The sequence below is a fragment of the Camellia sinensis genome, chromosome 4 (genome assembly GCF_055761805.1).
Source record: "Camellia sinensis isolate YWXY chromosome 4, ASM5576180v1, whole genome shotgun sequence".
NCBI lineage: Eukaryota > Viridiplantae > Streptophyta > Magnoliopsida > Ericales > Theaceae > Camellia > Camellia sinensis.
In genome coordinates this window covers 177,613,992-177,637,422 of record NC_138964.1, presented here as the reverse complement: position 1 = coordinate 177,637,422, position 23,431 = coordinate 177,613,992, and the positions used below count along the sequence as shown (strand labels likewise).

The window sequence follows — 23,431 nt, the reverse complement described above, 5'->3', positions numbered from 1 at the left end:
TTAACAATGTTTTAATATTTTTTTAGTACTGAGAGGGTAATTTATGCATAAATTTGACCGAGCTAAATACATCTGTTGGAATGGACCGAGATAGATGTAGTCTCTTAGATATTGGGCCGAGCTACGGGCCGAGGTAATTATCTCTGTAGCTTGGTCCTTGGTCGCGTTAGTCCGGTCAGAAGTGGGCTACCAGTGGCCTGGTCTGGCGGTCATAAACCGAGGTATCAGTGGAAATTAGACCAAGCTAAAGGATAACTCGGCAGAGTGTCATTTCAAAGACAAGGTTGGCTAAATTGACTTAATTAGCACCGAGTTGTGTAAGCACGGTTATGTCTTGTGCCAGCCGAGGTAAGAGTTGCAACTATCTCACTTATATAAGCAGTGAGTAAGGAGTTATCAGGATAGGCTTTATCCTTGGGAGTGTGATTCGTAGGAGGACTCTTATAAGGAGAGTTAGAGTCCTAATAGGATTGTGCCATGTGGAATCTATAAAAACTCATAGTAGGACCTATGTACAAGTATCACAATTCTTACTTTAAAATACACAGAGCTTTTGTGTCTATTGTCTATTGTGCTGACTTAGGCATTGGAGAGGTTTCTAGTACACCCCCGTTGACTAGCTCACGTTTGTGTTTTCAGGTAGTAAAGTGAAAACATTTGAAAGAGTGCAAACTTAATTAATAGGATTATACGAGAAGATTATTTATGTGCTCGTACAATTGGCGCCGTCTGTGGGAAAACACGGAGAACAAACCTTTTGATCAAGCTTCCTCATTAGTTGAGATCAATGGCGCACAGCGAAAACTTACCACATTCGGCTATTGATGGACAGACCTCAGAGGGAGGTGGGAGGCACGGAGGGTTACCTCTTATCCCACCTATGGCAGAATTAGAGCCCCAGCGACAGAACCCACGGAGAGACACATGAGAGAAACGGGGCTCAAGTCCTCGTCTCTCTCAAAGCCCTGACACGCAGAGGCGAAGGTTGAACCCTCAGGTTCTGGAGGATCTCGTAAAGGAGCAAGATGAATTAACATGGAGAATGACGACAGACATGGAGACAATTAAGTGCCAGATAAAGGGCAAATGGGTGGCAACGGAAGAGGGGGACAGAGGCAACACACGCTCTTACCACTCAGAAGATCGTGATAGATAGGTCACACCATCATAAGCTGAAAGTAGAAGCCTCAGGATGAGTGATACACAATCAAGGACTTTCAGGACTTGTTACTCCAGGTCTGAGAGAACGAGGACTGAAAGGTCTTACACAGAAGAAAGTAGTTATCGGCCCTCACACACACACCAAACGACATCCAGGCACACAGAGTTACCTGGGTCAGCAGACCTGCGTACAGTGCTAGAGAAGAGGGCCCGATGGAAGGAGGTCATCCAAGCTCGTGACCTTCGTAGAGTTTCAGCTCTACAGCGATTGGCTCCTAGGACACATGCGAGTGTCGAGGTAGGGATGCCAATACCACGCCTTGCTTACGAACCAGCAGATAAAGTGTTAGCAAGGTTGTAGAGCTCACTGTTTATTCCGGCAATTGAGAACACACAGTTACCCTCAGGCTTCCACCAGCCCAAATTCATTACTTATGAGGGGAAGTCGGACCCCTAAATGCACTTAAGCCACTTTCGCCAGGTTATGGCCGTATATCGATGAAATGAGGCCCTGATGTGTATCTTATTTCCTTCCAGCCTTGGTGACCTGGGTCTAACATGGTTTAAAAGGTTGCCAGAAGGAAGCATAGCTTCATGGCAGAGGCATTTGTGATCAGATTCAGAACAAACACCAAGACGCCAGTGGAGATTGACCAGCTACTCTTCATTGACATGGGCGAGAAGGAAACGTTGATGTCTTACAACAGTCAATATTAGGAGACTTTCAATCAGATTGGGGATTTCCCGACAAACCTCGCCATCGCACAGTACAAACGGGGTTTACCAACAGGTAACAAGTTGAGGGATTCAATGACGATGATGCCACCCCTCACAATGGAGGCCCTAATAGAGAGAGTACATCAGCACATCCGGGTAGAAGAAGATAGCGCCCGCACTAAAGCAAAATCTGGCATAACAGCAATGCCGGATAGAAAGACTGCAGCAAAAGTCAACACGGTAGAACAACCGAGCAAGAATGGATGAGGCAGACGAGCCAACAAAGAGGACCCCTAAGCATGGAAGTTGAGAGTCCGCACTGCCATTACCACGGTATTCAACAAACCTATCTACCGAATTTTTAGCAAGATACACGATGAACCCTTTGTTCGGCGGCCAGCCAAGTTGGGAGAAGCACAAAGGGGCTACGATGATAGATACCGTTGCACCTTCCATGATGAAAAGGGGCACCGAACTGAAAATTGTACACTGTTAAGGCAACATTTGGAGGAGTTACTGGCCGCTAGTCACTTGGACCAGTATATAGAGGGGGGAACACAGCCGCCCCCCCAGGACCACAACAGGCCAAATAAGATGCCGGTCAACAGTCCATCCCAAGGCATAATCAACATGATATATGGGATCGTCGAACCCGAGAAGGTATGTAAGCTCAGAGGGGTGATCAAAAAGGCTGAGCACTTAAGAGAGGTACTAAGTGCACAACCTACCGTCAAAAAAGGGAAAAACGGAGGCAACGAATGTCATCTCGTTTTCTGACAAAGACTTGGCAAGGTTACAATGCCCTTACAACGACGCACTAGTGGTCACTTTGCGCGTCAAGAATTTTGACATCAAGCGAATCCTAATTGACCAAGGGAGCTTCTATGAGATAATGTATTACGAGACCTTCAAACAACTAAAATTGGAGGACAAAGACTTGGCACCCGTAACATCTCTCTTAGTCGGCTTCAACTCAATGCCTGATTAGCCGGTGGGCAAGATAATTATGCTGGTTAAGGCAGAAACAATGAAGAAATAGGTGAAATTTTGAGTATTGAAAGTACCTTCCACTTACAACATAATCTTGGGAAGAGCATGGTTGCACGCCATGCGATCAGTAGCATCAACCTACCATTAGGTGCTACGGTTCCCCAACAAAACCGGAGTGATTGAAGAAGTCTTAGGAGACCAAATCATGTCAAAACAGTGCTTTGTCACAGTAAATGGCAGTCGGGCTGCAAAAGGGTTTGTACAAATGGTAGAAGAGCCAGAAAGTAACGAATTGTTCGCAGACGTCGACAAAACAGCCAAACAGAAGATAGTGGAAAACTTGGTGGAGGTAAGGATAGATGAAAAGTTCTTTTTGCTCGACTCGTCTCTGTCTAGCACCAAGAGAATAGATGTCATAGATTTTTTTACCTTTAACATCAAAGTGTTCGCCTAGATGCCGTACGACATGCCTAGCATTGACCCTAATTTCATCTGCCATCAACTTAATGTCTATCCAACTGCCAGACCAATTATATAACGAACTCGCCGATCGGCACTCCACGCAGAGATAGTGGCGGAAGAAGTGAGAAACTTGCTGGAGGCAGGAGCAATCACAGAAGTACACTATACTAGGTGGATTTCCAACATTGTAATGGTGCCAAAAAAGAACGGGAAATGGCTCGTTTGAGTGGACTACAAAATAGTTAACAAAGCATGCCCAAAAGACAGCTTTCCTTTACCACGAATAGACCAACTGGTGGACCAAACAGCAGGGCATAACCGACTTAGCTTTCTTGATGCGTATTATGGTTACCATCAGATCCCTATGTATGAACCGGATCAGGAGGTCACATCGTTTACAACACCCAAAGGACTATATTGCTACAAGGTCATGCCCGTTGGCCTAAAAAATGCAGGGGCCACATTCTAACGGATGATCACCAAAATATTTGAACCATTGTTAGGCAGAACAATGGAAGGTTACATAGATGATATAGTGGTCAAAAGTAGAGAAGAGAGAGACCATCTCAGGGAGCTAGATGAAATGTTCCAAATTTTGAAGTCCCACAAGTTGCGTTTGAATGCATCTAAATGCGCATTCGGCGTAGGGTCAAGCAAATTCCTGGGCTTTCTAGTGACCAACCATGGTATAGAAGCTGATCCCTCTCAGATTAAAGTCATCCAAGATCTGGAGAGGCCCAACACAGTCAAGGAGGTACAACATCTCACTGGCCTAGCAGCCGCACTAAACCGATTTATAAGTCGGCCGTCAAACAGGTGTTGACTGTTCTTCCAGGCACTAAAGGCCAAATTTGAGTGGGATGATGAGTGTGACCGCGCCATGGAAAACTTGAAAGGCTACATGACCTCTCCTCCGTTATTGGTGATTCCAGTACGAGGAGAAGAGCTCTTTTTGTACCTAGTAGTATCCCAACATAAGTTAACGTAGTGTTGGTGAGAGCTGAAAGCTGAGAGAATACAACACTTGCTTATCTTTTATGTGAGCAAGACAACGTTAGGCACTGAAACAAGATACCTGCCGTTGGAAAAGCAGGCCTTAGCTTTGATGATGGCCTCAAGAAAATTGTCACACTACTTCCATTCTCACACCGTAATTGTCTTGACAGCTTTCCCCTTAAAAGCCTTGTTTGAGAGGGCAGATTTTTCTGGACGAATTTTGAAGTGGGCAGTGGAGTTGGGGCAGTTCGACATTAAGTTTCAATCAAGAACCGCAATAAAGGCCCAAGCTTTGGCAGACTTCATGGCTGAGTTCGTACCAGGAAGTCATCATATTTACCCAATCGACTTGACCAAGGAAATCGAAAGAAACGAGGGAAGTGCCGTAGGAATAGTACAGCCCCCAAAACAAGACGCCCAACTGCATAGTAAGCCATTCAGGCCTGAAGAAAGGAAAGAGGGAACAGACTGCAACACTACTAACATGGACTCACCCAAAAGCAAAGTCTTAAGACAGTCAGACAGTGAGGATCAAAGCCCAACGACATGTATTAACTTGGAAGAAGACATCAACAATGCCCCGGATCCCAAGACATCATCCGATCCCTCTACTTGCTGGAAGCTATTCGTCGGAGAGATGTGAAAACTCTTCGTATATGGAGCATCCAATAGGCACGGTGCAGGACTTGGCATAGTCCTCGTCTTACCGGATGGCCTAAAAATTGAACAAACAGTCAACCTTGGTTTCCCAGCATCCAAAAACGAGGCGAAGTTTGAAGCATTGCTAGCAGGTTTAAAATCAGCACTTCGCATGAAGGCCATCAAGCTGATGGTGTTCAGTGACTCTCAGCTGGTAGTCAACCAGATTTCAAGGATGATATGATGGCTAAGTACCAAGACTTGGAAAAGAGATCACGAAGTTTGAATTAGTTCGGATAGAGAAAATCGGTCAGGAGGAAAATAGTGAAGCAGATGAGCTGGCCGGTTTTGCGGCAATGGTAGATACATCTATCCCACACCCATTGCTGATTGACTTCCTAGCCAGACCAAGTATTGAAGAACTTGAAGCAGCCGAAACATGTTGTGCCGAGCTAAGCCCTTCCTGGATGGACCCCATCATAGTATTTTTAAAAGATGGCATCTTACCTAAAGAAAAGAAAGAAACCAACAAAATTAGAGCAAAATCATAGTGATTTTGGCTTTCTCTATCACTAGCACTGTACAAAAAATTCTTCATAGGACCTTACTTGAAGTGTGTCCATCCCAGTAAGGTCAAGGAATTTTTGTTCGAAATACATGAAGGCGTCTGCGGAAGCCACCAAGGGAGAAGATCGCTGGCCTACGGAGCAATTTCACAAGGATATTAGTGGCCATACATGCAAGCAAATTCTGAGAAGTATGTCAAGAGGTGTGAGAAAAGTCAGAAGTTCACACACCAAATACATCAACCAACCAGAGAGCTTCTACCATTGACCAGCCCATGGCCCTTTGCTATGTGGGGCCTGGATATAGTAGGACCACTCCCAACTGTGCTCGGCAACAGAAAGTTCTTTCTCGTAGCAACGAACTATTTCACAAAGTGAATGGAGACAGAAACACTCGCATCTATAAAAGAAAAAGACGTCAAGAAATTCGTCTGGCAGAACATCATAACTCGGCTTGGCATACCCAAGGCTTTAATATCCGACAACGGCACTCAATTTGATGGCAAAATCTTTTGGGGCTTTTGCGAAAAATACAAAATAGAATTCTACAACTTTACACCAGCATACCCCCAAGCTAATGGCCAGGCTAAGGCTTCCAACAAATTAGTCTTAGATGGTCTGGAGAAGAGGTTGGAAAGAGCAAAAGGCAAGTGGGCTGAGGAGCTTCCTAATGTTTTATGGGCTTACCATACCACACCTCAGCGGTCAACTGGCGAAACGCCCTTTTCTTTGGCTTATGGCGTGGAGGCAATAATCCCCCTGGAAGTGGGCCTCCCCACTATTAGAAGCGAAAATTTTGATCCAAACTTAGATGGTGAAGCCATAGCCCTAGAACTCGACCTCGTAGAAAAAAAAAAAGGGAAAAGACATTGGTGCACATTGCCTCATATCAACAAGAGTTATCCAGGAAATACAATAAAACAGTGCACCCAAGGTAATTCAAGATTGGAGATTGGGTACTGCGCAAAGTAATGGGCAACACTTTGGTACCTAGAGATGACAAGTTAGGACCTAACTGGGAAGGACCATACAAAGTGATTAGTTTAGCAGGAAAAGGGGCACATCACTTAGAAGATATGGACAACAAAACTGTTCCCAGGCCATGGAACACGGCCAATCTCAAACTATTTTATTTTTAGTTTTTTCTTAAAACACTTGTAATTTTTCTTTTTGCAATAAAGCAAGTAGTTTTTTTTCAGTAAATTTATTTTCCTTTGTAGAAGTTGTTCATAGTTATTGTCGACTAGGGGCAATCAAGAAGGTTGGCAGGTTTGACCAACAGTTAGTTCTCTTGTTCAGCCAAGATAATGATCTAGGCTCAAGAAGGTTGGCAGGTTTGACCAACACCTTTTGTTCTTCAGCCGAGATAAGGATCTAGGCTCAAGAAGGTTGGCAGGTTTGACCAACACCTTTTGTTCTTTAGCCGAGATAAGGATCTAGGCTCAAGAAGGTTGGTAGGCTTGACCAACACCCTTTGTTCTTCAGTCGAGATAAGGATCTAGGCTTAAGAAGGTTGGCAGGTTTGACCAACACCTTTTGTTCTTCAACTGAGATAAGGATCTAGGCTCAAGAAGGTCGACAGGTTTGACCAACACTTAGTTCACCCCTCAAACTGAGATAAGGATCTAGACTAAAGGAAGTTAGCAGGTGTAATTACTTAGTTCGTTCTTTAGCAAAGATAAGGGTCTAGGCTCAAGTAAGTTTGCAGGTTTAATCAAAACTGTTTTCTTTTAGTCGAGATAAGGATCAAGCACTTTAGTCACAAAGGTTTTACAAATTCCAAAGTTCTTTTTTAGCCGAGATAAGTATCTCGATCGAAAAAGGTGGGCAAGATAAGGAACGATCGAACTAACCAGGTTGGCTAGGCTTGTATTAAAGGTAATGCACTAAAAAAGAAAAAGTGCTATAACCGAACAAAAAGATGTGAAAAAAGAAAGATTTCATTCATAGGTAAGCAATTACAAAAGGTGGGGCATTTTAGCCCAGTTACATTACAAACAAAAAAAATAAAGAAGGCAAAGAAATCAGGCAAAGAGGTCATCTAGCTCGGCATCCAGGTCAACCGGGGCTTCACCACTGGAGAGGCCGGTTTGGGCAGCTGCCTCTTGGGATAGCTCGGTCTCGGGCTCCACGTCAACTGTTCTTGGCACAAGTTAGCCGAGCGGATCCACCCGAGCTCACGAAGAAAGCTAGAGACCGCAGTCGGTGTTGGTAAGAGGAGCGTTAGATGGATCTGGGGCGTCTTCCTTCTCCCCCTATTGGAAGAACTTTTATTGGACCACATTGGCATAGTCTGTCATATAGCTCGGTATAAAGTGAGGAGGAGGGTTGAGAAAGATATTAGAATCAGGCCCCTGACCGAGCTTGGCAACGACAGCTTTCTACCCACACTTAAAGAAGATGTCTTTGGACGCCTCGCATTCCTGGATGTAGAACTCCTCACCTTCTTTGAAACCGTGCTCCTCAACGTCTTCAATTTGCCTCTGCAATGCTTTTATTTTGGCATCTTTTTTCTTCTTGAGCTTGGCCAGCTCTCGAAGATAACGATCTTTCTTTTCGGCCAGAGCTTTGTTCTTTTCTACCTTAGCCGCAGAAACCTGCTTAGCCAATTAGTTTGGTAGGCTTTCAGCTCGGCAAACTTTGCTCGTAGTTCTTTGAGCTCGGCTTCCTTGGCCTTACCATCAGCAATGGCGGCCTTGGCCGTTCTTCTTAATTCAAGCACGCGCTTGTGTGCGATCTGGTTCTTTTGCACGGCCTGCAAAACATCTACAGTTAGAAGAACCGAACGACAAGTTTGTGGCAAAATTAGAACATAAGTGGAATTCAGCATTGCCAGAATAAGCGATTTGTTGGCAGATCGTATGGCCTTCAGCTCGGTTAGATGGGCGTGGTGCTCCATATCGGCTGGAAGGCAGACATTTTTTGCCATGTTAACGCTAGAAGATGGTCCTTTTCGCCGTAAACAAAATCGGACATAGTCACGGCGCGGCCCTTGAAAGATACAACTGGTGCCCACACCGGCGGAGGAAATGGGATAGCCTGGTGTCTACCTATGGATGTTTTAGGGGGCGCGGCCTCAGGCTGTTCGGTTTCTTCTTCATCAACCAACGTTGTGTTTGGCCGGCCGAGGTACGCGGTCTCTTGTTAGGCCGGGATGACGAGGCTCTAGCAGTTGGTAGGGCGACCACAGCCTCACGAGCGTTACCAGTTGGAGACAGCTTGGTCTGGGCCTCGACTGTGAAAGGAGCGGTCTGCTCGGTAATAAGGGCGCGGATAGCTCGCCTCTTTTCCATCTCCTGTTCTTCAGTAAGAGAGATTAGGTTGATTTGGAGAAGAGTGGGGTCTGGCTTAGGTGAAGGTTCTAGGAGGAAGTCGGTGACTTTGGTTTTCCTCTTTCCACTATACTGGTAGGTCGGCTCGAAATTTAGTAGCTTGGTCCAATCTCGATGATGGTATCGAAGTGCGGAATGAAGGGCATCTTGATTGGCGTAAGCGTAATGTGATTTAAGCGGGTTTAAATATGCAAAAGAGATAAGAAACGTAGTGGGTTAGCGCGGTGGCTGTTGAAATAGCAAAGAGAATTAAACAGGAATGTTCTTACCAGCTGTTCCTTTATTCCAGTTGATGTTATAGCCTGGTATCTGGGCTTCATGGTCTTCAAAGTTTTCAGAAACCCAGAAGAAATCATCATCATTTAGATCTTTGTCCGGGGTGCTTTTTTATAATTTTTTCTTGACCTCTTCTTACTTTGAGGTAGCACACCCAGCCGTTGTCATTTTGGCCAAGCGAATATTGATTAAATAGCTCGGCCAATCCGAGGCTGAGGCCGAGCCAGCAGTTTAGCTTGACAATATCGTTTATTATTCTATAAGTGTTTGTGGACAGTTGGGTTGGACACAATCTTATTTGTCTTAAGAACTCACATATAAGGGGCTGTATAAGGAACCGAAGCCTGGCTTCCACAATCGATATCACTGTAAAAGGGACGAAGCCCGGTTTGTCCCAAGGTGTGGTGTCTAGCTCGACTAAGGAGAGGTGGGTGTCATCAGGAATATGGTAGTCTCTTTGGAATTCGGCCATGGCCCCAGGCAAGTCTACCAGGAATTGGTACTTACCTATTAAAGTTAAAGTTTGTTATGTAAAAATGAGTATGGCAGCTTAGCTCGACGCTGGTGTGACTTTGGATGGCTCAGTTGAGTAAAATCGCCTAGGGGCAAAGTGCAAGGGTGTGCCTGGCCAACCTAGTCAAGTCTGCAAAGTGGAAATGAAAAAGTGTTATGCCCGGATAAACTGGACCGAGCTAGCTAAGTAGGCAACAAATAAGAAAAAAAAGCCTAGCTCGGCTGAATCTGGGTTACAGACAGTTTGGCCATAAAACAGGGCCAACTCAAGGTTTGTAGCACGGATAGTGATCGGTGCACAAGGCTACAACTGGGTTACAAACCATTCTTAGTTCGACCGTTGTAACGACCCCATCACGTATAATGATTAGCACTTAATTAATTAAGGAGATTTGAAATTTTATCGCCAATTATTATAATTTAATCTGGGATTCACGAAAATTATAGAGATTGATTTATATATAGTTTTATCGAGGATTTATTTAGAATTAGAAATTGAAAACCTAAATGGCTCAAGAAAGTGCAAATAGTGATTTGAATTATTTAAATTTTGAGTATCGGGTCATATGGAAGTTTAATTAAATATTCGATTCAGGTTTATAAAATTGATATTTGATTAATTTGGTCCGAATTGGAGTTAATTAAGTTAAGAGGATTGGGAATTAAGATTATCATAAATTAAATTCATTATGTGGTGTCTAATTTGAATATGTAATTTATTGACGAAATTTTGAGTCTGATCAGAAATTGAAGGATTAAATGATCTAAGAAACCAAAACTGAGGATGGAAATGAGTTTAATTTAATATTTGGAGCCTTTTGGGAGTTTGATTAAAAATCTAATTCGGATTGAGAAATTTAAATATATTTAATTAGGCTCTAATGGAAGTCAATTAGATTAATTAAATTATGGGAGATTTATGATTAGTTATGGTTAATTTAATTATATGTTAAAAAAAACTTATTAAGAATAAGTGTTATTTAGTTGAATTAATCTTAACCGTAAATTTAATTGTAGAATAATTTAGAGTTTGAGGATATATGTGGGTGTGTGTGTGCGCTAAGAAATCTGGGTGTGCAGAGAAATTCTGTGTGCGTGTGTGCATGTGAGTGTTGTGCTAGAGGCTTCAAGGAGTGTGCACGTGTGTATTGTAAAGAAGGGAGTGTGTATACATGAGGAGAGAGAGTAGGTAACTCTTGGTTTTATTATTTTATCTTGCTGGTTGCATTCTTATCTAGAGGGATTTGAGAGCAAAAAAAAAAAAAAAAAAGGAACTTCACATTGCTTTTGGGCAATCCGTGAGTGAGAGAGAGAACCAAATGAGGGAAGGAAGCAATTTCAGCTCAAGAAGAAGGAAAACTAAGGGAAGAAAAGCTAGGAGGAACAAGGGAATTAGAAGGGAATCAATTAAATTTCTTGAGATTAAAGTTTAAGGTATGAAATCAAACTTAAATTTTTTGTAGAATCTTTACATTACACTTGAAATTAAGAGGAGTTTAAGATCAATTCGATGGAAATTGTAAGGACATGGGTTTGAACAAGAGAATAAAGCTAGGATTCATAGTTATGGGAATAAACTTGGAAATTAATCATTTTTGGTTTGATGTTGAATATCTTGCATGAATTTGGGCCTTATTTTTACATGTATGTAATTTGGAAGAATTAAAGAATAAATATGGGTTTTGATTTTAATTATTAACCCATTGTTGGCTTTTTGGCTTTCGAAGGTTACTTTTGTAATTATGAGCGTGCCAGTAAGGATCAATCAGTCCTTACAGAATTGTAATTGCCAAACAATTATTCAGACGATTATGTTATGGTTCTTTCGGCCTCAATAAAGAGGACTTTTACTGGTGGCTTACTAGTAATTTGACTTCAGAGAACTTGAGCATAAGAACAGTTAAATAAACTGAAGCATTTTATTAGTATGAAAAACTTACAATGATCTTAGTTCCGTAGAGAATTACAGCGGCAATATACTCGAAAACTACTCCTACAAATGAAGTGCAGCGCAGGAACTTAAAGTACAGAAATATAAAGGACAGGAAATAACATTGGAATATGTAAAGTAATTCTTTTGATCTTTTCTTCGTTTTCTTTTCTAAAGTCCTTCCTGCTATTTATACTTTCCGAAGATAACCATCGAATTGTACTTCAAACCGTCGAACTGCTCCTCTGTAGTCGCTGATCATGCTACCTTATAAGTAGCTCCACTACGCCTTCACTTGCAGTTAGGCTTCCCCCTTATATTCGAATTTGAATGTGAGCAACCGTTGAAGCCACGTCACTATACGTCTCTTTGTTGATCCGCTACTACTCAGATCTTATAACAACCAATATTAATTGCCATGTGTATGATCAGGATCGAAGACCTACCTGGTCTCCCCATATTACCCTCACTTTGCCACGCGTCGAATTGTCACTGGCTAGCACAAAATGTGTAGCCAACATTACCCCCCGCACTAATATACCCAAGACTTGGTGATATTAGTGGATCAGAGTCCCTTTTCCCACGTCTTAGAACGTGCATGGGTCTTGCATCTTCCCAGAAATGCAACTGTCACACACCATCTGTATTAATACTCTCGTCTTGATCCTTTAAGTACTTTCACTGTCTTATTATTCGAACAGACTGATACATTTCATGGCCAAATTAATTCTTTCCTCCAATGATGAAGCATACGAAGAGTCATATGTCGATGCTATTCCTCATCGAAAGCATGCATTTATTAGCCACCTTTACCCACCTTTCTATATTCAGGTCATGGACGCCTTTGCAAATTACCGACCTTTGGATTACAAACACATTGCTCTTAATCCTTCGATTCAGAAGGCTACAAACAAAGACATAAGAATTTTCCCCTCTGACCTACCTTTACAGTTCGAACAATCTGCTCTCAAACCTCTAATTCGTAAAATTGCAAATATGGATTTGAGCAACTCTTCTTCGCAAATTTCTGTATGGGATAAAGCTGCAACTTCTTCCTCTTCTGGAGGTTCTGACTGGACAAGCTGGTCAGCACCTGAGACTTATGATTTAAAGGAGCGAATCAACCACCATTTTGTTGAGTTCACCGACCCTTTAGAGTTTCCTTCGTATGCTCGAAGTTCAGTTGTTTATCCTTATGTGCCCATTGACCATCGGCGTAGTCTGGAGGAGAATCTTCTTGTAGCATGGTATACATCTTCTATGCCTACAAAGATAGTGCACTCTGCTCCTCGCCCAGAAGAAGCACAAGGGTATAACCCATCATTCTTAGCCCAGAAGGCGAAGATCTGTTCTTCTGACTGGCTTGATTATATTAATGCCTTTGTTCCTTCTGCTCCCGTATCATCCTCGAAAACAGAAGCGTCCACACCTTCTTCTTCGTCTCCCGAAATTGATTCTCCCCTACCAATTCTTTCCTGGACAGAGAAACTGAAGATTGCCCTATCCACGGAGAATGTCTCTCCACCTTATAAACCTCTGCCTTCTCCTACCCCAGCTGAGCGGAAACAGGCTCAACTTCTGCTTGCAGCCTTCTCTCACTTGCCCTTTAATGTTCTCGAGGACGAAGTCCCTCTCAAGAACCTTCGATGGGCTTGTGACATCATGACTAGGGGCCATGTCCTTAATCCCCTTGCTCAGGTAGAACTTCATATGTTTCTGGACCAACTTCCATTGCTTCTTCACTGGCATCGCAATTCTGTGGCTACTACACAATCTTTAGACCAACTTTCGTCCCTTCGAATTCATGCCCAGTACGAAGCAGAGAACTTTATTGAAGAATTCAATGATTTCAAGAATAAAGATTCTGCGTATTGGGATGACTTAGAAATTGATGAATTGGAACAAGGATTAAGAGAGGTGGCCTTTGAAATAAAGGCTGAAGAGCTCTACTATGAAGTGAGATCACATCAACTTATGCAGCCAATGCTAGAAAATTTAGAAGATAGAATAAGGAAAGAACAAAAGTTCATTAATCATTGTTGGACTAAATTTCATGATCTTGTTATTTATTCCATTCCTTATTTTTATGAGCTCGAGTTCATACCGAGATAGAGTCAGCTGATGTAATCGCTCTGATCTTTGTGATCTGGAAATAACAGGGACCATATCTGGTTCCCTCGTTCTTGGGTGTTTCAACAATACCCAGTTGTTGGGGGCCACCAAAGGAGGCTTAACCATCCTACTTTGATTTCCAAAATTCCTTTGGGTAGGCATTTCCCTAGGTTTGTTTTGCATCACAAACCAATCTGGGACTCCAGGTACCCACGAACTTACTGACCCAGACGTTGAACTGCTTCTTTCTTCTTTCGAGGTCACCTTCGAGGCTGGCTGTGAAGACAACTGTTTGGCCCTGTCTCCAAGCTTTGAGCCTGATTCAGGTTCTCGATGATGGTGATCATTTTCTGTCCTTCGTGAAGCTGGCCCAAGGGGCCAATTCCTGGTTTTGATCCCAAAACCTGAACTCTTTTCCAGCCTTCTTTCAGAATGACTACTCTCCAACCTATAATAGTTAGGTGATCTGGACTCATATAAGAGCCTCTTGCCTTTAGCATACATTCTCTCAACTGTAGGTTCAATCACTAATGGTTGTCGCCTAACATTAGCCGGATACGGCCTTTTATTATAAGCATTGGTTGGTTTGGGACGCCTCTTGCCTTCAAGCTATTCTATTAATGTTTTTAAATTTGTTTCTTGTCTTTATTTTTTGGCCATCTCTCTGCCCCCACCCCCCCTCTCCAAATATGCAACTTCCCACTTTGCTTATGTGCCCCTTGAAGTAATTTGGTATTGCAATTAATACTTATAATTTAGACCCAATAATAATATGAGAGGTTTTGTGAAGCAAATGTTAGGACTTGAATCCTATCAATTATTAAAATAAAATAAAACAGCCCTTAGAATTAGATATAGCAGGCAATATAGTTACAAGACAAATATTAAATACATATTTTATTGTTTTGGGTGGTTGGTTGGTAAGAATGTAAACTGGTCAAAATTTTAGAAAATGCTACCGTGCGCAATACACACTGTATGTAATTTTATATAAAATTATAAAATTTTTCACAAATTTATATAAATAATCACATAAAAATATATAAGTTAAACACAAAATTTCTATAAATTCATGAAAACTTATGTCATTACATAAATTTATGTTGAACTTGTGCATTTTTGTAAAATCACTTATATAAATTCATGAAAATTTATGTAATTTTGTGTAGGTTGTTTTTCCTTTATTAAAAACATTAATAGAATAGCTTTCACTAAAAAATCATCACATTCTGATTCCTTTGAATCTTAAATTTAGATAGAGATTTGAAAATGTAAGAGAAAATGTGAAAGAAATGAAGAAAAAAATTATTTCATCTTTCATTATCTTCCCAAATATTTATTTCACATTTTTCTTTCACATTTTTTTTTATTATATATAATTCCTAGTTAAATTCATGATCCAACATAGTATTTGTACGAGCACAGAAATAATCTTCTCGTATAATCCTGTTGATCAAGTTTGCACTTCTCCAAACGTCTTCACTTTACTACCTGAAAACACAAACGTGAGCTAGTCGGCGGGAGTATGCCGGAAACCTCTCCGATACCTAAGTCAGTACAATAGACAATAGACAATAGACACAAAAGCTCTGTGTATTTTAGAGTAAGAATTGTGATACCTGTATATAGATCCTGCTATGAGCTTTTATAGATTCCACCTGGCACAATCTTATGAGGACTCCAACTTTCCTTATAAGAGTCCTCTTAGGAATTACACTCCCAAGGATAAAGCCTATCCTGATAACTCCTTACTCATTGCTTACCTAAGTGAGATAGTTGCAACTCTTACCTCGGTTGGCACAAGACATAACCGTGCTTACATAGCTCGGTGCTAATTAAGTTAATTCAGTCAACCTTGTCTTTGAAATGACACCCTGCCGAGTTATCCTTTAGCTCGGTCCAATTTCCACTGATACCTCGGTCTATGACCGCCAGACCAGGCCACTGGTAGCCCACCTCTGACCAGACTAACACGACCAAGGACCAAGTTACAGAGATAATTACCTCGACTCGTAGCTCGGCCTAATATCTAAGAGACTATATCTATCTCGGTCCATTCCAACATATGTATTTAGCTCGGCCCAATTTATATATAAATTACCTTCTTAATTGCCCCTTAATTTTATCTGCGCAACATGATTGAGATTAGTCCTCTCAAGCCGTGCTAACATCCTTAAACCAACTGAACAAAAAGCAACCTAACCGAGCTGAAATACTCCCCCCGTCCAAACTACAAATATGCTCGTTTCTAGGTATCCTGGTCTTTCTAGGACCGTGCATATCATGCAACTCGTCATTTCACGTACCTTACATCGTGTCCTTATTGGGACACGTGGCATGTGTTCATTGCTCATTCGTTCTGTGACAACCGTCTCTCATTTATCAGAAGGTTTTGAAAAGTCCTGCCATTTTTGCGCCTATACAAAAACCCATTTTTCGAATCAAACATCCTCCCTGTTCATCTTCTCTCCCTTGCCACCTGAGTTTCCACATCTGCACCTCCAGTCTCAACCCAAATAACTATAGCACCTGCTCCGCTTGTTTTCTGGCCAGCACTCTTATTGATTAGATTTCGACTTCTCGTTCTAAATTCGTAAGTTGCTTATGCCTCTTTCTCCTTTTTATTCTTTTTCTAAAATGCAGTACTTTAGCTCCATATATGCGTGTTATGACCACCAAAGTTTAAGAAAATACCAGAAACCCAAAACCACACGGTCAAACCTAAAAACATACTAGCTGGACTTTGAATCAGTCTAGAACACAACTTTTGATCCAAAGTCGTGCTATAACCGAACTAGGAACCTATTTGCTACCTTCAGGCTTGCACTTGACTGAACTAGGAACCTGTTTGCTACTTTCAGGCTTGCACTTGACCGAACTAGGAACCTTGAGCCGGTCCTGCTTCACGGCTGTCACGACCCAAACCCGCTCCTATAGGTTTAGCATTGTAACCGGCCAGTAATCCTGGGATTACTGAAGGCCTCTAAGACAGATTAACATAATATTAGGAGCTAGCGGAAGCAAATAACAATATACAACGTCCATTGAGCTGTGCAGACTTATATGAGACATAAATTTTTTTGTTTTTTTTAAACTTTTTATATACATATATACACATCATCTTTAAGTCATTATATATGTACAGATTAGACAAAAAGAGACTTAGCCGTATTTACAAAATACACAAGACTTGTTCAACCAAACACGAAAACAAAACCTAAACTTTAAATTACATAGCCATAATCACTTCACATATCCAGAACCTCCACGAGAGGCACATAGGTTGGTTGACAAAAACAGATTCTAGGTAGATGCCTCTAAGCCTGGTCACGCGCCTGATCACCTACATACATAAATAATACAGTGAGCTAGAGCCCAGTGAATAATAGCAGAGTAAAGGGTTTTAATGAATGATATCCATAGCAGATTCAAAAATCATAATTCAGATTCATAACAGATTCATATTCATATTCTAGCTTAAAGCAAATACAGAAATCAGAGTCCATGCTTAATCATACATGGTACATCCATTAGCGCTAACAGAGCAGATACAGAACAGATGTAGACATATGGTGGTTATGAATAACCAGTTCTATAAAGGAACCTCTGGATCCGGGTAACAGAGAATAAACATGCTGAGCCCCATGATAGAGCCTCCGGTACGGGTAATAGAGTGCAGACATATTAAATTCCATGATAGAACCTCCGATACCGGGTAACAGCTAACAGATATCACATGATGCTAAGGATGCCACGAATACATTATTACAAATTGGACAATCATTCATTATACAGAACATATCATTTCAGAAAACAGATCTTAATTCATCATACAAAAAATAAATAAAGTTGAACATAACTTTACTAAGTTATTACTCACAGATAGCTGCAGAAGCAAATCAGATAGACTAGACATATCAGGTAAATCAGGCAGACAATGGCGCGTGATCTACACAAGCACATAACATATACATATTGAAATACCATATTACTTCCTTGATCAAACTTGACTTTTCTAATCCTTTTCCGTCTAAATAGTCCGGAGTTCTATTACGCTTATTCTTTCTCATTCAAATAAACCGGGTTCTTATTTCACATATTTTTCCATTACTAAGTCCTTCTTTTCCAAATAGATTGATCTTTTACTTGGTTTCTTAAACAATTACCACTAGATCAACGATTCATTCTTTAACTACTAATTTATGTTAATTGGTAGCTTATTAATCTTTATTGAGTCATAAATCACGTCTAGAATGCCTTGGAAAGAGATGAGAATAAAAATGTGAACTAAATGTAATTTTCCAAAATATGCTGAAAATAGGGTCTTCGCTCAAGCGCCACTTCGGTCGCTCGAGCGGACTGTAAAATTTGAAAACTTCTAGGAGCTCGATTTTCACGCTCGAGCGAGACTTTGCTCGCTCGAGCGGACAACACAAATTCTGGAATTTTCAAAATTGCAATTGAAGTTCAAATTTGATATTCAAAGCCTCAAAACATGTATTTTTGGTACACAAAAATGGAGAACCGTTGTATAATATAGTAAACACTTTCAATTAGAAATCATTAAATCAAAATCATGCTCCAATTGTCCAAATTTAGCTTTAACTCATCTTCTTTATATCAACCCACAATTCTAAAATATAAATTAGACTTTCCAACCTTTTGAAATTCCATGACGTATGTAATACAAATAGATCCAATTTTATTATTAATAACAAAATCAACTTAACTATGAATTACACAAATCAATTTCTTAGAAATTCAACTTAACTCCATTTTAACCAAAAACTTAATTTATAACCATGGGTGTTCTAAAATGTATCTAAATTGAATAAATTTCTTAAATTACATCACATGCATGGATTAAATAAAAATCTAATTATAAAATTAAAAATTTAGGATTAATTCCAAATTTCCATAAACTTGATTTTCTTAAAACATTTCCTTTGTCTCCTCAAAATATGAACTTGAATGGCTCAATTCCCTTAAAACTCATGTATTACAAGAAAATACTACAAAATCAAATCAAAACAATTAATTTTCCAAATTAATTTCCACAGCTATGAGTCTACTTAATTTCTTACTTAAAGCCTTATTTCTTACAAAATCCATGAGACTAATTCCATAACTTTCTTAATTCATGATGCATGGAGGATTATCTAAAACATGAAATTAAAGTTATAAAACTCTTAGAAAAATATTTGCATGTGTGAAATTAGGGTCAAAATTCAAACCAATTACATCCAAAATTCCTTTAATTCAATATTAAGTTCAAAATGTTCATGAATTCGTAATTTCCCAAAACTTACTCACCTTGTACCCAAACATGAAATTAATTCTCCAACTTTCACAAAGATTCATTGATGTATGTAAAGATGAAGCCCAAATTCATTGAGGAATAACACAAATTAAACTTACTTGATAAATTTTCCCAAACTTATTTCCTTAATCTCAAGCTTAACTCAATTTATTTTAACCTCAATTTAATTCATAATCATAGATGTTCCAAAATATGTTTAATTTGAGTCAAACTCTTAAATTACATTACATGCATGGGTTAATAATTAAAATCAAAACCCATATTCATTCTTTAATTCTTCCAATTACATGCATGTAGAAATAAGCCCCAAATTCATGCAAGATATTCAACATCAAACCAAAAATGATTAATTTCCAAGCTTATTCCCATAACTATGAATCCTAGCTTTATTTTCTTGTTCAAACCCATGTCCTTACAATTTCCATGAAATTGATCTTAAACTCCTCTTAATTTCAAGTGTAATGTAAAGATTCTACAAAAAATTTAAGTTTGATTTCATACCTTAAACTTTAATCTCAAGAAGTTTAATTGATTCCCTTCTAATGCCCTTGTTCCTCCTAGCTTTTCTTCCCTTAGTTTTCCTTCTTCTTGAGCTGAAATTGCTTCCATCCCTCTCTTGGTTTTCTCTCTCACTCACGGGTTGCCCAAAAGCAATGTGAAGTTCCTCTTCTTTTTTTTTTGTTTTTTGCTCTCAAATCCCTCTAGCATAAGAATGCACCCAGCAAGATAAAATAATAAAACCAAGAGTTACCTACTCTCTCTCTCCTCATGTATTCACACTCCCTTCTTTACAATACACACGTGCACACTCCTTGAAGTCTCCAGCACAACACTCACATGCGCGCGCGGACACACACACACAGAATTTCTCTGCACACCCAGATTTTTTAACGCGCACACACACCCACATATATCCTCAAACTCTAAATTATTCTACAATTAAATTTACGATTAAGATTAATTCAATTAAATAACACTTATTCTTAATAAGTTTTTATTAACATATAATTAAATTAACCATAACTAATCATAAATCTCCCATAATTTAATTAATCTAATTGACTTCCATTAGAGCCTAATTAAATATATTTAAATTTATCAATCCGAATCAGATTTTTAATCAAGCTCCAAATATTAAATTAAACTCATTTCCATCCTTAATTTTGGTTTCTTAGATCATTTAATCCTTCAATTTCCGATTAAACTCAAAATTTCGTCAATAAATTACATATTCAAATTAGGCACCACATAATGAATTTAATTTATATTAATCTTAATTCCCAATCCTCGTAACTTAATTAACTCCAATTCGAACCCAATTAATCAAATATCAATTTTATAAACCTGAATCGAATATTTAATTAAACTCCCATATGGCCGGATACTCAAAATTTAAATAATTCAAATCACTATTTGCACTTTTTTGAGCCATTTAGGCTTTCAATTTCTAATTCTAAAATAAATCCTCGATAAAACCATATATAAATCAATCTCCATAATTTTCGTGAATCCCAGATTAAATTATAATAATTGGCGATAAAATTTCAAATCTCCTTAATTAATTAAGTGCTAATCATTATACGTGATGGGGTCGTTACAGCCTTCCCCCATTAGGAAGTTTGGTCCTCCAAACTTAAGATAATTGTACAGAAAATCAGTTATATAACTTGGTCTCACTTCATTTCCTCCCCTAGGTAACTTCTTTTCATTGGACTTTCTCTACACAAGTTGAACTTATTCCCAATCACTTAGTGGTTAATAACCCAAATTGGCGATTCACTATCGTTTCTATTGACATCAATCACATAACTCATATACTTTAACTCATCAATCTATAGTTCATATACTTCCAATAGTAGGAGATTTCTTTTAAGGAATGTTCATGATTCTCCTTATTTTTCAAACAGATCAAAATATTTCGCTATTGACATGTTAAATCCTTCAAATAAGGTTTCACTGGTTGATCTATAACGAATTTTTTTGAATTATATAGAATTGTAATCACATATTAATGGTCTCAGTTTCAAACAAACATCTTGGGTACCAATATGATGGTAAGTTCAAAACAGAGGAGCACATTGGATTCCAAACAGAAGCATATCAAAGTCATAACAGAAGCATATTTCATAGAAATTCATTGAGCCTATTGAGTAACAGATGTTGGCTTGCTCTCATATAATAGCAGACAGTCATACAGATCAGAGCAGAACTTTACATACTTCTGTGCAATTAAAATTACCGTTTTGACAATCTAACTCACACTAACATTTCAAAGTGGTGATTCGATTCACAACAGGTCTATGTTTTACGCGGTCATTAGCTTCCTTATTAGGTTTCTTATCTACTTAAGGTTACATTTACATAAGGAATTCAAATTACATTGTCTTCATACTTATTCTAAATCTTAGACCTATATATATATATTGATTTTGATAACTTGACACATGGTATCTTAGGGCTAAATTTTAAGCTTTCTCAAACCATAACAATTAGCAGACCGAAATTCTTATGTTCCCAAATGTTCTTTAAGAAATATATGTTTGTCATTCTAATGAAATTTAATCTCTTATTTCCCATTACGTCCTTTTTTTTTTTTTTTGAAGGGGAATAATTCTTTCAGATTTGTAATTCAATATATCATAATCGGTCACTTTCAATGTTTTTAAAGGTTCCAAACAATATGATTCCAGTAAATTAAGTGTTACTTATTCGGTCATCAAGTATAAAAATTTTCATTGGCTTAAATCATTTAGTCTTTTATTTAGCTCAAGTCTTAGCGATGTTTTAATCAATTTTTTTTTTTTTTTTTGGCAATTTCAGGTTGAGTTCTAAATGGTCTAACGAATGAGTTCCATCTTTATCAAGCAATACATAACATAGCTTGTAACGAAATATGGGATGAATTGAGTTCATCAATCGAATTCTTTCAAAGCTTCTTAGGATGTTTACTAACATCTACCTAATACAAAGATGGCATTCCTGACAAAACAAAGGAATAACTGTCCCGGATCGAAGCACACCGTTCATGACCGTCGGTGGCCGACCCGAAATCAGTTAGACAATTCACCCGGAAAACCGTCGGTGGAAAAACGTAACCCACCTGTACAAGACCGTCGGTGGTACCATCCGTACATGACCGTCGATGGCAAAGAGATATCTCAACAAGGATGCTGCATAAGCTTAACGTCCCCTACCACGAAAGGACCTTTCAAGAATGTCATCAAAAGAAAGCTAATACTTGATACAGAAACTAATGGATAATCATTCATGCTTGATCAAATACTTTTCCAAAACAAAACAAAGCAAAGCTTTATCAAAACATTATAACATAGCTTTATTAAAAATACCACTCGCACATAAACTGTTAACTTTAAGTAGTCCTACTTGTAGTTAAGTACTCTCCTTAACCAATTAAATTATTTGAGCTTTCTCTTAGATTTGGGACAATCTTTTATTTGATGCCCCAACTTCTCACATTTCCAATAATTCGATGGCATAGTCCTCCAATGGATCTTGTGACATATTGATATACTAGGATAACTTACTTCTCTTACAACCTTGCCTAGAATTACTCGTCTTTCCTACCACAAAATTCTTAGTTTTCTTCTTTGATTCACTTTTCACTTCCACACTTAACTCTTTCTTTTGATCTTGCCATGTATGGTAGGATTCACAGCTTTCACCACGTTCCCTAGTACTTCTTCTACTTTACCTAATCACTCTGATAAAGACTCAATTTCCACTCCATTCATACTTTTTCACCATCTTCTCCTAATGACGGAAAAGAAGGGTTAAACACAAGAAGATGGTTGATAACACTTGGGTTAATTAATTGACTTAAATTATAACACAAAGCACATATCATATACAAGTAGACATACACATATAGGCATATAAGGACATTGGTAGGGTAACCTATTCATTCCCAAGGAATTTACCAAGAATTTTCGATTCGAAGCTACGCTGGCCAAACGTGATTCCAATCGGACTTTCGAGGTCATTCGGCAAAGGCATGAGACTCTACGGTTTGACATTCCACATAATAGGTTCCCACCAAAATATACTATCTTACATATCAAATGACTTTTCTTGTCCTCAATTATCATAGTTCCACATATTTCATTGACCATCAAATTCCTCAATTTCCAAATATTCTCATAGTCCAATTTAACATATAACCCATATAGCTTTCATGACTTTCATTAAAGATTCTAATTCTGCATAATACTATGTTTCCACAAATCAACATACTTATTCTCACCAATGTACAAGTCAAATATTCTGATTTCTTTATAACAGTAAAAATTTCAGAAATTTCACCATAATTCTTAGCTTTCAGCCTCATTGCTAAACTGATTCAACACATTCCAGTTTCCTTATAATTATCAAAAGTCCACAATAGTTCTTAATTCTTAGC

At 39.1% G+C, this 23,431-nt stretch overlaps 1 long non-coding RNA gene across 2 annotated transcripts in view; it reads right to left on the bottom strand.

The window, feature by feature from the left end:
• LOC114291197 (uncharacterized) overlaps positions 1-19,914 on the bottom strand; it is a 42,480-nt gene extending 22,566 nt beyond the window's left edge. Inside the window, exons 1-2 of one of the 2 annotated variants that reach the window (XR_014365790.1) lie at positions 19,516-19,914; positions 16,762-17,037 (exon numbers count right to left, since the gene is read on the bottom strand). This is a non-coding gene — a long non-coding RNA (uncharacterized LOC114291197). Of the gene's footprint in view, positions 1-16,761; positions 17,038-19,515 lie in introns of those variants that run through there. The other variant, XR_014365789.1, reaches the window with a different exon arrangement.
• Positions 19,915-23,431: the final 3,517 nt, after the last annotated feature.